Genomic DNA, 13366 nt, shown 5'->3' with positions numbered 1-13366 from the left:
TATATGTGTGGCATTAGGAAGGATGAATAATTGGATAAATTCAGATGTACATGGTTAATCTCATTCATTTGAGATACGGTTGGCCACAGGGTTAGAAATGTTTTTAATGCATAAAATGTCAAGGAAGGACAGTTCTCCAACTGTTAGGTATTGCGTCACATATTGCACCTGGTTTGGCAATCCAGAAACTAATGGTATTCCAGTAACTAATGCTTCTGAATGCAGATGGCTAAATGTATAGCCAGCATCTAGTAACTGGCTATGTATAGTGCTTGGTTACTAAGTTAAACAACACATTACTGATTTGCTGCTTGTTTTTCTAGTGGTTTACCAATAGGTATGTATTACATACCATGCTTACACTCTGATAATATCCTCCCATCCCACCAACCTGGTCCATTGAATTGATAAGACGGTATAGTTTAATGTTTGCTTTATAATATTTGGAAAAAGCCAAGCCATATGTAAATTAAGCAAGGCCTATTCTTCAATTTAAGAATACAGTGGGTCTGCTGTAGAATATACAATTATTTTAGTTGTGAGTTTTATTCACAAGACCATTTTAGAATGTAAGCCTTTCCTTCCTTTTGCTGTTTATCTAGTGCAATATGTGGTTTTTTTTTTGTTTTTGTTTTTTGTATAGGTGGGGTAGTTCGGGTCAAAAATACAGTATCAGGAATTAAATTCTATTGCCTTAATCTGTAGTATGTAGTGTATGCATTTAGGGAATACTAAGTTTTTTTGTTTTTTTTTTGGTATAAAGAATTTTTATGAAATATTTGGCGGGGGGTGGGGGGATCTCCAGCTCGATATGAACTAAATTGAAATTGATGGACACTGTGATACATTAAAATGAACTGGCAGATTTTTTTTTATTTTTTATTCCAAACCTAGTGCATGCTATGACATGAACACTGTAAATAGCCTTTACCAAACTTCTATGCTTCCAATATGGAACATAAACACCAATCTAAGGTTATACCTGTTGCTATATGCAGGATATTCATTCTGAGGTTTTAAAATGCTTTGTTAGAGAGAGAGAATCAACATGTAAGATCTGTACAAGTGTCCTGTAACTACTTTCAATGCAGTTTTGTCAAAGTGTACGGCATGGGAGTAATCTTGTGTAAGCTTCAGAAAACCTGCCTTATTAACTATCGTGTTTTCTTTTCCTAATTAATAATTATGACAATTTAAGCAGATGTATTTATACCTGTTCTGGGACATGTCAACCTTGTGTTTAAAGGTTTGTCAAATACAATTATATTTCTAAGTTGATTTGTTTAAATAAATTGAGCAACTTGATAATATTGGCATATCATTTGTATTTGATGCTAGTTTTCTAGAAATAAACATTTAGTTAGTGTACAACATTGTCAGGCATACATTGAAAGCCATGCACGCCACTAAAATTGCTCAGCTATTACAATTCACTGAGCGTTACAGCTCCTGTCTTCTTTATTGTATATATTATAAGATTCTGGCTGGGGACAGGTAAGTAAGCTGGGCTGAGTTGAGTGGGGGACGGAGGGGGGTGATGCTGGGACGCCAGAATCACCGTCGAGCCCTCTTGAGGTGTCGTGGGCTAGTCGACGAAACACTGAGGATGGAAGGTGCCCACTTGAAAACCCCAGAGATGTACCCTACTTAGCTCAATCCAGACGGTTGTCATGCTGATGCGCTGGGGAGGCCGCACTTTGGTTGATCCCCGGAGCCAGCATCGCAGCCGTTGTGTGTGCTGATGCGCCAGGGAGGCAAAATAAGCTGATCCCTGGAGCCAGCATTACACTTCAGCCATTAACACCAGACAGAAGGATATCTACATCATCATATGGAAGGAAACGTAAATGGATGGAGACGCATATGGATCACATTAGTTTACTGTAAAGCTACGTCTTAGTTGGTGCTTATCTTAGCGAGAGCCGAGTTCAAATCAGCATGAAGTTTTAACATCTACTCTCGTGTAATGGAAATCATGAAGATCTGGATACGTCCAGTGACTGCTGTGAATAGTGCAGCTGGCAACAAGGGAAAGACCTTGTGACAGCCTGGAGAGACAGCTGACAGGAGGAAAGAGACCCCATTGGGGCTGGTAAGGGTTAGCTACCCTTGTCGGCAGTATCCAGCTCTGTGTTTACAGGATGCTGGAGACACCCGCCCAAGGCTTCTAAGAAATTAAAGAGAAAAATACCCCTAGAGTCTGCGAGAGCGGGGGCGGAAGATGACTCAACGTTGGACAACACGGTTAACGACTTAGGAACGGAAACGGATATGAGTATGGAGAGTACTTCACAAAAGACTAGTTCAAGATCTGCAGTTAACAAAGACATGGAACTCCAGGTTTGTGTCTGCGGCTGGAGCAAGGCGACAACGGTCAGGGGTTTGAAGATTCATCAAGGGAGAATGAAATGCTTGAGGGAGAAGGGACAAGGGCCTCGCATTGATCAGTACTTCTTACGAAGTCAGTCAAGTCAGTCGAATGAAATCCAGCGACAGGAAGCAAACCACAGTTCGCAGGATATCAGCACCCCTGTCATAGATGTGAGGAGGACTTGCATGGACACAGTTAGTGATGAACCTAATGATCCTTGTGAACCCGGTCAGACAAACCAGCATAAGAGAGAAAAGAACCTCAACGGGCACAAGCCTGGAGTTAAATGGCCAAGAGCTTGTGAGAAAACTGCATGGGACACAGTAAACACAGATCTCTGCGTTGCATTGGAAAGATTAAGTGGAACAGTTGAAAAGAAGCTGGATAAATTTGGGGACATCATCTACGCATATGGAAGTGAGAGGTTTGGAGTTGAAAAAAGGAAGGAAAAAGTACAAACTATTCCTGGAAAGTCTAGACAGCAGCAGGAGATTGAACGCTTAGTTAGAGAAAGGAGACAGCTGAGGAACCAATGGAGAAGAGCAGAACAAAGTCAGAAGGAGGGACTCAATCTCTTACAAAGGGTCATAAAAGATAAGCTTGCAACATTGCGCAGAGCTGAGCGCCTACGGAAACGCTACAAAAAGAAGGAGCGTGCGAGAGCTAACTTTTATAAAGACCCATTCAAATTTGTAAAGAAGTTATTCACCAGTGAGAAGAATGGCACACTAAAAGCATCTAAGGTTGAACTGGAGAGATATTTGGAGGAAACACATACAGATTTAAAAAGGCAGGAGCCTATGTCAATTCCGTCAGACATCCCACCTATCAATCCACCAGAATACCAAATGGAGGACTGTGCACCTAAGTGGAAAGAAATAGAGCAAGCTGTGAAAAAAGCAAGGGCTTCATCATCTCCAGGGCCTAATGGAGTTCCGTACAGAGTGTACAAGAGTGCTTCAGGAGTTCTACGAATTCTGTGGAAATTGATGAAAGTGGCATGGGAAAAACAGGTTGTACCAAGAGCATGGCGCCGAGCAGGTGGAGTCTTTATACCTAAAGAAAAAGATTCTACAAGCATCAGTCAGTTTCGTCCTATTTCCCTATTAAACGTAGAAGGCAAGATTTTCTTCAGCATTATTGCTCAGAGATTGTCAGCTTACCTATTAAAGAACTGCTTCATTGACACTTCAATACAAAAAGCGGGCATTCCAGGTTTCCCAGGTTGCTTAGAACACATCAATGTGATCTGGCAACAAATTCAATCAGCTAAAAAGGAGAGGAAGGAGCTCCATGTGACATTCCTGGATTTGGCTAATGCATATGGTTCAGTGCCACATGAACTACTTTGGGCAGCATTTGATTTTTTCAGTGTACCGATGACAATAACAAATTTAGTGAAAGCCTATTTTGGAGATTTGCAATTCAGTTTTTCAACTTCAGAATTCAGCACTACATGGCAATGCCTAGAGGTTGGAATAATGGCAGGATGCACCATTTCTCCACTGGCTTTTACCATGGCAATGGAAGTAATCATTAGGGCATCAAAATGGGTAGTAGGAGGAGAGCGCTTGGCTTCTGGAATGCGACTACCACCAATTCGAGCATACATGGATGACATGACAACCATGACTACAACAGTAGCCTGCACTAATCGATTATTGGGCAAATTAACCAATAACATTGAATGGGCACGAATGCAATTCAAGCCCACTAAATCAAGGAGCATCTCTATAATTAAAGGCAAAGTAGTAGATAAAACATTCTTCATTAATGGTGAGGCAATACCAACAGTGTCTGAGAAGCCAGTGAAGAGTCTTGGGAGATGGTACGACGGGGATCTAAAGGACACAGTTCGTGTGGGAGAAGTTAGACAACAAGCAGTGGAAGGGTTGAAGAGCATAGACAGCTGCGCTCTACCAGGTAAACTAAAACTCTGGTGCTTTCAGTTTGGTCTACTGCCGAGGTTGCTGTGGCCACTGACTGTGTACGAGGTTTCTTTGACAACAGTAGAGAAGCTGGAAGCTTTAATCAGTTCATACATCAGGAAATGGTTGGGAGTTCCACGCTGCCTCAGCAGAGTGGGACTTTATGGTAAAGGAATACTGCAGCTACCAGTCTCTGCTCTAACCGAGGAGTTTAAGTGCGCCAAGGTCAGATTGGAAATGACATTAGTAGAGTCACGCGATAAATGCGTAAGGGAGGCAGCACCTGTGTTGAAAACTGGAAGAAAGTGGGCGGCAAAGAAAGCTGTGGAAGATGCAAAGGCTGCCCTTCGAATTGGTGATATCATGGGGCAAGTTCAGCATGGAAGAGGGGGTCTTGGTTTCAGTTCAACTCCTCCTACATGGCACAAGGCGGCCCCAGCTCAAAGAAGGAAGCTGGTAGTCAACGAGGTGCAAAAGCAGGAGGAGAGGATGAGGTGTATAAAGGCCATTTCCCAGGCCAAACAGGGAGAATGGATGAGATGGGAGAGTGTGGAACAACGCAAGATTGGCTGGCAAGACCTATGGTCAATGGAACAGAGCAGGATCAGTTTCCTCATCAGGTCAACATATGATGTTCTCCCATCACCACAGAACCTAAACCTCTGGGTAGGAGAGGATCCCTCATGTCCTTTGTGTTCATCACCTGCAACATTAAGGCACATTTTGACAGGATGTAAGGTGGCTCTTAGCCAAGGACGGTTTACTTGGCGCCATGACCAGGTGCTGCGATGTTTGGCCTTAGCATTGGAAGACAAGCGTAACATGACCAATAAGTTGCCACCTGTTCCATCAAAACATTACACACAAAAGACAACATTCCTCCGCCCAGGAGAGCAACCACCAAGAAAAGGTGTTAAAACCAATCCTCGCCCAGGACAACTGGAAGCTGCTAGAGACTGGAATATGCTGGCAGATGTTGGTCAACGGCTTATTTTTCCACCTGAGATTGCCACCATTAACCTTCGACCAGATATTGTCTTGTGGTCTGGATCAGCACGCCTTGTTCACCTGGTAGAGTTAACAGTGCCATGGGAGGATGCTGTAGATGAGGCGTATGAGAGGAAGAAACTGTGGTATGCTGAACTAGCCACTGAAGCGGAACAGCGAGGATGGAGAGTTCGGGTTTACCCAGTGGAAGTGGGTTGTCGAGGATTTGTGGCACACTCTACAACCCGGTTTCTCAGAGACGTCGGATTCAGTGGCCAAGAGTTGCGTCGCACAGTGAAGAACTTATCTGAAGCAGCAGAGAGGAGCAGCAACTGGCTGTGGTTGAGACGGAAAGATTCTGGCTGGGGACAGGTAAGTAAGCTGGGCTGAGTTGAGTGGGGGACGGAGGGGGGTGATGCTGGGACGCCAGAATCACCGTCGAGCCCTCTTGAGGTGTCGTGGGCTAGTCGACGAAACACTGAGGATGGAAGGTGCCCACTTGAAAACCCCAGAGATGTACCCTACTTAGCTCAATCCAGACGGTTGTCATGCTGATGCGCTGGGGAGGCCGCACTTTGGTTGATCCCCGGAGCCAGCATCGCAGCCGTTGTGTGTGCTGATGCGCCAGGGAGGCAAAATAAGCTGATCCCTGGAGCCAGCATTACACTTCAGCCATTACACCAGACAGAAGGATATCTACATCATCATATGGAAGGAAACGTAAATGGATGGAGACGCATATGGATCACATTAGTTTACTGTAAAGCTACGTCTTAGTTGGTGCTTATCTTGGCGAGAGCCGAGTTCAAATCAGCATGAAGTTTTAACATCTACTCTCGTGTAATGGAAATCTTTTGGGTTTTAGTTGCTTACGGAGATGGTGGGTGGGATCTGTGCAGTTACCCACACTTACTATTGCTACTGATTCCCATTTTGACGATGAGGAAGGTCAAAAAATGAAAAACAGCTTGTAGGTTCCTGATAAGAAAAGGAACATTTGTACAGAACATCTTACTGTGTGTGGTGTTCATCATACCATGGTCTTTAAAGACCTAAATTATGGAAACTTGATTTATAAAACTTAAATACCAAGTAGCTCTTTTGCAGTCAAAGGAAAAATTAAATCTTAATGGTTGAAAATATTTCCCCTGCACTTGAAAACACTAGGCAACCTGGCTTCAACATTGAATCTGGAAAAACGGAATTACTTTGATATGTCCTCTGTGTATAACACAGATTATAATCTTGTAGTTGGGTTGTCTAGACAGATTTCTAGGGCAATGTGTAGAAAGGCATCAAGTGATTATTTTCTATGAAGTGTACATTGTCCTTTATTAACTGACAAAAAAGACTTGCAAGAAATGTTACATATTGTTATCTGATACAATATTTGATACAGCAGAGATTGGTGATTTGTTTGATAAATAAAAGGATGATTACCGTGTGATTAAATAAATACACAGCTGTAGGCCAAAAAAGCCTTTATTGACACCCCATTTATTCATGTGCTGCTGAAACATGTGGCTGCATTTTATAATCGATTAAAAACATTGTGATATCCTTGGATAAACACCATGGTAAAGGTGAACTTAAATGAGGAGAGCTAATTGTATAGGATGGCAATATGCCTGCAGAGATATCTTTTGCTTTGGTCACATACTTAATGTGCTAGCATGAGCACAAAACCCAACCATTGCTACTACTGTATAGTTTCAGATCTTTTAATTGAATTGGCAATAAAAGTTGCTGCTGCAGCAGCTTTGACAGGTTTCTTAATTCTCTCTCCACATGCTGGGCATGCTTGGTGCTGGTGATCTGTCAGACTGCTCAGTCAATAAACTATGTTGGGTTTTACTGCTGAAATATGGGAACAGTGCTTGGTTAGTAACTTAATCGGGGAAATCTTTACGAACTGAACAGAACAAAAATAATACAATTCCCAATTATGAGAATCTTTTAAGGAAGGTCCAAAGAAAATATAATGGTTTGGTTCAGGAAAAATAAGCTGAAATCTGCAAAATGTTTACTTCATGGATCATTTCTTGACGTTATTTCAAACGTAGGAACTTGCAATAGACAAAGGCTGTGGTATTCCCGTAGTAGAAAGGTAAAATTCTCAAATTCTAATGTCCCTCCTGAGCGGTCCTTAAACACAATTATCAGTGCGAACCAAAACATGTTGATTCTGTGTTGTCCCTCTTGCAGTGTCATTAATTTCTACCAGTTTTCACAACTCCCTATATATAACATTGCTGTGCTGTGATTTATATTGGTACCTGGCTAATGAGGACCATCATTTTCTGTTTTTTATAAATAGGCAGAAACTGCACGGCCTAAAGGACAGATTTAAAAAAACAAAGGACAGAACATCTACTGATTGCTCCATGGAATTAACGTGTTTTACAAAAACCCAGAGAATTAGTTTAAACCCTGGCAGTGTATCACATTGTAAGGTTTGTTAGGAAATTACCCATTGGGGAAAGCATTTGAGTCCTACCTGATCCCCCCCCCCCCCCCCCCCGTTTTCATTTAATTTTTGGTTCCCTTTAATATAAGCATTCAGATCATTAAACCACATCCTGCACATGTCTGCTTTTTTCCCTTCAAGTCCCCTGTATTAGCAGGAGATACTTTAAACTGCATACACTATGCACGTGTCAAAAAAAAAGAAAATCTCCCAACATCCCCTTCAGGCCCAAGGATCACAAATGCTTTCATGTCCCTCATGAGGACTAGTACCTGACAGCATGTGTGGCCCTTCATGTCAAGATTTAGGTGCATTGTACAGAACTCATGGCACCTACATGAAATCCGAATCATACCTTGCAGTGCTGTTAGTCTCACGCCTATCATCTACTTTATGTTCAAACTGTTGCACGACAGGTACAATAAGAGGAGGCAGTTTGTGTTTTTGTGATCATAAAATTACCAAAGGTGGTAAATTTGAATCCAGGTAAGTGGCTACCATATCAGAAGAGGTCAAAGTCACCCAACAAATTTCCAGATTGTATGTTATACCTACTTGGCTTAACATGTTCCTAATTAGACATAGTTGTGGAAGAATAAGAAATGGTTTTCCAGTTGCAGTCTAGTATGCTGCTGTATAGACACATGTCCACAATGTGATGTTGCAGTGAAGTAGCCTATGTAACAGGACTATCTGTATGCTGTGGGTTTTGACAGACAACAAAGCACGTCATTAACAGAAGGTTGGTTTAAGACAGAAAGAAGCCATTAAAGGGATGTGGCCAATTTCACCCTGAAGGCGAGTTGACCAAGTAAGTACAACACTGCCTGTAAACATGGGCTTACAAACAGATTTCTTTAAAAGTGTTCTTCAAATATCATGCATTAAAATAAAAAATGTATTTTTACTATAATGTGTCTTTTAAAACTGCACATTTAAAACCTATACTGTATAATAAATGGAAGTGTACAACAGATACGATTTAATCTAATTGGCTTTAAACCCAACACTGGATTAGATTCTTGAAGCTAAAAAAACAAACAAAAAAAAAACACAATAAAGTGACCCAACCAGAAGTATGCACCTCGGATATTTAAGGTTTTTTTACATTTTCTTGTTTAGTTTTAGAATTCTAATGGGTTGTTTTCTAATGATACTTTAGATTAAATAGCTGAGATAATTTAGCCTGTTGCTTAAAGGTCTATCACACTTTAACAACATAAAAAGTGGTGTTATAGCAACCCAGTTACTTGGCTCCCTGGTGTGCCCTGGAACTGACCATCTGTTGCGAGGTTAACCATTTACAGTATGCACCATTTTGAAAAATGTAAAGTCCTCACTGCTCACTAATATTTCAAGTTCACCATTCTGAGCTACAGACTAATGAAGAAGAAACAATGAAGTGCAGTTAATTAATACAAAACTTCAGCACGGAAATAAAACAAGCATGCAAACGAAGCATTGTGCGATTTACACTGTATTAAACATTCGCCTGTCCTATAAGAAAATAAGAAATCCTGCAAAACCTGCACCAGGGTGTGATGCAGGTCCTCACTGATTTGTTCTTCAGCCAAGGGGCTATGAGGGCCAACTTCAACTCCAGTGTATCTTCAAACTTCATGAACAGATCCCTTCAACTTGTTTTCCTAATGTGCTTCTAGAGGATCTGTTCTTACAAATGCAGACTGCATAGCAAAAGCGTCCCTGCAGATTTGCCACTCCTGCCGTGATGTACCACTCTTGTTTTTCAGTCGTGTGCCGCTGTGTGTGGTGCTTTTGTGATTCATTCTTGGGCCCTATTCACAAAGCTTTAATGACTGTTCTAAAGACTAAGTACTGTTTATGTTTTATACAATTATTTATAAATATTCTTCCACCCTTTGCAAATGAAAATAAACTATAGACTTATTTTATGAACATAAATTTGATTGAAATATTCAAAATCAGCCCTTAGCATAATATTCCTCGAACTCTTGTATAAGGTTGTCTGAGTAAATGTGCATTGCAATTTTATGGTTATACTATGCATTTATGATAGTTGATCATGCTTTGACATGTTGTTTTTTAATTGTGATATACCAATTGATTAACATCTCAATGGGTCTTCTAATACAGCTGCTGGGTTTTGATTTAATGAAACAGGATTAAAACTACTGGAGCCCCCAGTTACGTACGTAACCCCGCTTCTCTGCTAAGGCCATCACTCAGGACTCCTCCTCTGAGCCAAAGAGAGAGATATGGGAACTGGGTTCAGTAGGTTATAATAAGTTGAAATACGAATGGTCAGCTTCCCTATCAAGTCTGAGTAGCTGTGTACAATTCAGTCCATTTAACTAGTTAAACTGGTGTACAAATTAAAATCACACGAATAACTTGAAGCATTAGATTACAAAGCGATACCTCCACTCTACAAATGCTATATGCGTAATACAGTAGAGAAATGTAACTTCTTATAACAAGAGTTGAATATACAAATGAACACAAGTGCAATACAAATAACAGATTTTATTCCACCAGAACAGTGAAGGAAAAAAAAAGTTGGTTAATGGCAGTAAATATCATAAATAATAAATGCTTCCTCTCACACTTCACTCAATAATAATAATAATAATCAGTGAAGTGCAACATGCAGGTTGTATTCACATCAAAGCAATGTATTAGATGAAATAAAAGTCACTTGTCACCTTCTTTAAACAAAACCAGCAGAGTGCTGCAGTCAGCTCGAACTCTGAGTCAATGTAAACGTTGCTTTCTCCTGGTAATCAGAAGTGGAACAAAATTGTTTTCAATATTTACATTTATAAGTCCCGATCAAATAAATATATATACAGTGCAGTCCCGAACTAAACTATTTTTTCCAAGTTGTGGAGAATGTCCCCACAATAAATACAGTTGTTTTTTTTGACTACTGTAACAATTACATTAATGATTTAGATTCTGGTATAGTAAGGAAACTTGTTAAATTTGCAGACGACACAAAAATAGGAGGAGTGGCAAACACTGTTGCAGCAGCAAAGGTCATTCAAAATGATCTAGACAGCATTCAGAACTGGGCAGACACATGGCAAATGAAATTTAATAGAGAAAAGTGTAAAGTATTGCATGCAGGCAATAAAAATGTGCATTATAAATATCAAATGGGAGATACTGAAATTGAAGAAGGGAACTATGAAAAAGACCTAGGAGTTTATGTTGACTCAGAAATGTCTTCATCTAGACAATGTGGGGAAGCTATAAAAAAGGCCAACAAGATGCTTGGATATAGTGTGAGAAATGTTGAATTTAAATCAGGGGAAGTAATGTTAAAACTTTACAATGCATTAGTAAGACCTCACCTAGAATATTGTGTTCAGGTCTGGTCACCTCATTACAAAAAGGATATTGCTGCTCTAGAAAGAGTGCAAAGAAGAGCAACCAGAATTATCCTGGGTTTAAAAGGCATGTCGTACGCAGACAGGCTAAAAGAATTGAATCTATTCAGTCTTGAACAAAGAAGACTATGCGGTGATCTGATTCAAATATTCAAAATCCTGAAAGGTATAGACAGTGTCGGCCCAGGGGTCTTCTTTGACCTGAAAAAAGAAACAAGGACCAGGGGTCACAAATGGAGATAAGATAAAGGGGCATTCAGAACAGAAATTAGGAGGCACTTTTTTACACAGAGAATTGTGAGGGTCTGGAACCAACTCCCCAGTAATGTTGTTGAAGCTGAAACCCTGGGATCCTTCAAGAAGCTGCTTTATGAGATTCTGTGATCAATAAGCTACTAACAACCAAACGAGCAAGGTGGGCTGAATGGCCTCCTCTCATTTGTGAACATTCTTATATTCTTATGTTCTTAATTTTTTATATATATATACAGTCACCTCCAAAATTATTGGCACCATTGATAAAGATGAGCAAAAAAGGCTGTATAAAATAAACAACACAGGTTATTAGCTATATTTTATACTCAATTGAATCTATATATGGGAAAACCATATTCTTTTATTCTAATACAATTGCTCAGAGAAAAAGTTTTTTGTTATTAACAAGTAATAAAATGTTTTCTCAAAAAGATAGGTGTCAGAATTATTGGCACCCCTAAAGATTCTTATAAATAAAATCAAACAAAATTAAATCTGCATTAACATTCTACTTCTTTAAATTCATCTCAGTCTTGAGGAACTGTATTGTGGCCTTCCATGGCTTCCTGTTTCACTGGGGTATAAAAATAAGGTAACACACATATGAAATCCATTTGTCATCCATCACCATGAAAAGAGACAAATGGTTGTTGACCTTCATAAATCAGGCAATGGGTACAAAATAACAGCTAAAAAACGAAATATACCACTTACCACTATTAGGGCAATAATTAAGAAGTTCAGAACCACTGGAACAATGGTAAACTTGCCTGGTAGAGGATGCAAGTGTATCTTGCCCCCACACACAATGAAGCAGATGGTTCGGGAGGCAAAGGGAAATCTAAGGGCCAAAGTTGGAGAATTACAGAACTTGGTTGCATCTTGGGGTCACCAAGTCTCCAAATCTACAATTAGACACCACCTCCATGCCAATAGGCTATTTGGAAGGGTTGCCAGAAAAAAGCCTTTATTGAGAGCAACCAACAAATGTAAGAGCCTGGAGTTTGCTAAACGGCATTGGCACTTCGATTGGAACCGGGTGCTATGGTCAGATGAGACGAAAATAGAGATCTTTGGCCACGCACACCAGCGGTGGGTTTGGCGTAGAAAGAAGGATGCGTGTGCAGAAAAGAACCTCATACCTACTGTAAAATATGATGGTGGGTCTTTGATGTCATGGGGCTGTTTTGTTTCCACTGGTCCTGGGGCCCTTGTTAAGGTCAACGGCATCATGAACTCTACCCAGTACCAGGACATTTTAGCCAAAAACCTGGTTGCCTCTGCCAGGAGGCTGAAACTTGGCGGCAAGTGGATCTTCCAGCAAGACAATGACCCCAAGCACACATCAAAATCCACAAAGAAATGGTTAATTGCCCACAAAATCAACATTTTGAAATGGCCATCTCAGTCTCAGACTTGAACCCCATTGAAAACCTGTGGTTTCAATTGAAGAGGGCAGTCCATAAGCGCAGACCGAAGGATATCAAGGATCTGAAAAGATTATGTATGGAGGAATGGTCTAAGATCCCTCACAATGTGTTCTCCAATCTCATTAAACATTATAGAAAAAGACTCAGTGCCATTATCCTTGCAAGGGGAGGGTGCACAAAGTACTGAAAACAAGGGTGCCAATAATTGTGACACTTCATTTTTTTTTTGGAAATAAATTTATGATTTGAGAAATGTGTAATTTTCGTTGATTCCATTGAATCATTAATAGTCTTTTTTTCTCATCTTTATCAAGGGTGCCAATAATTTTAGAGGTGACTGTATATATAATTTAATCTACCCAGACACCAAAGCTATCAGACCTCTTAGGTCATCAATGATATCACAGTCTGTGATGCTTGTTTAAGGCCGCTGCCGGTCACATCTTCCTGACATGTTTGACAATTCGAACAGAGATACAATGCTTTACACAGAAGGACGTCAGGCATTGAAAACACCAAAAGGATTGAGGACAGTTCCGACTAAATGTGTGATTGAT

This window comes from Acipenser ruthenus, chromosome 4 (genome assembly GCF_902713425.1).
Source record: "Acipenser ruthenus chromosome 4, fAciRut3.2 maternal haplotype, whole genome shotgun sequence".
NCBI lineage: Eukaryota > Metazoa > Chordata > Actinopteri > Acipenseriformes > Acipenseridae > Acipenser > Acipenser ruthenus.
Note: the sequence above shows the minus strand (reverse complement) of the source record.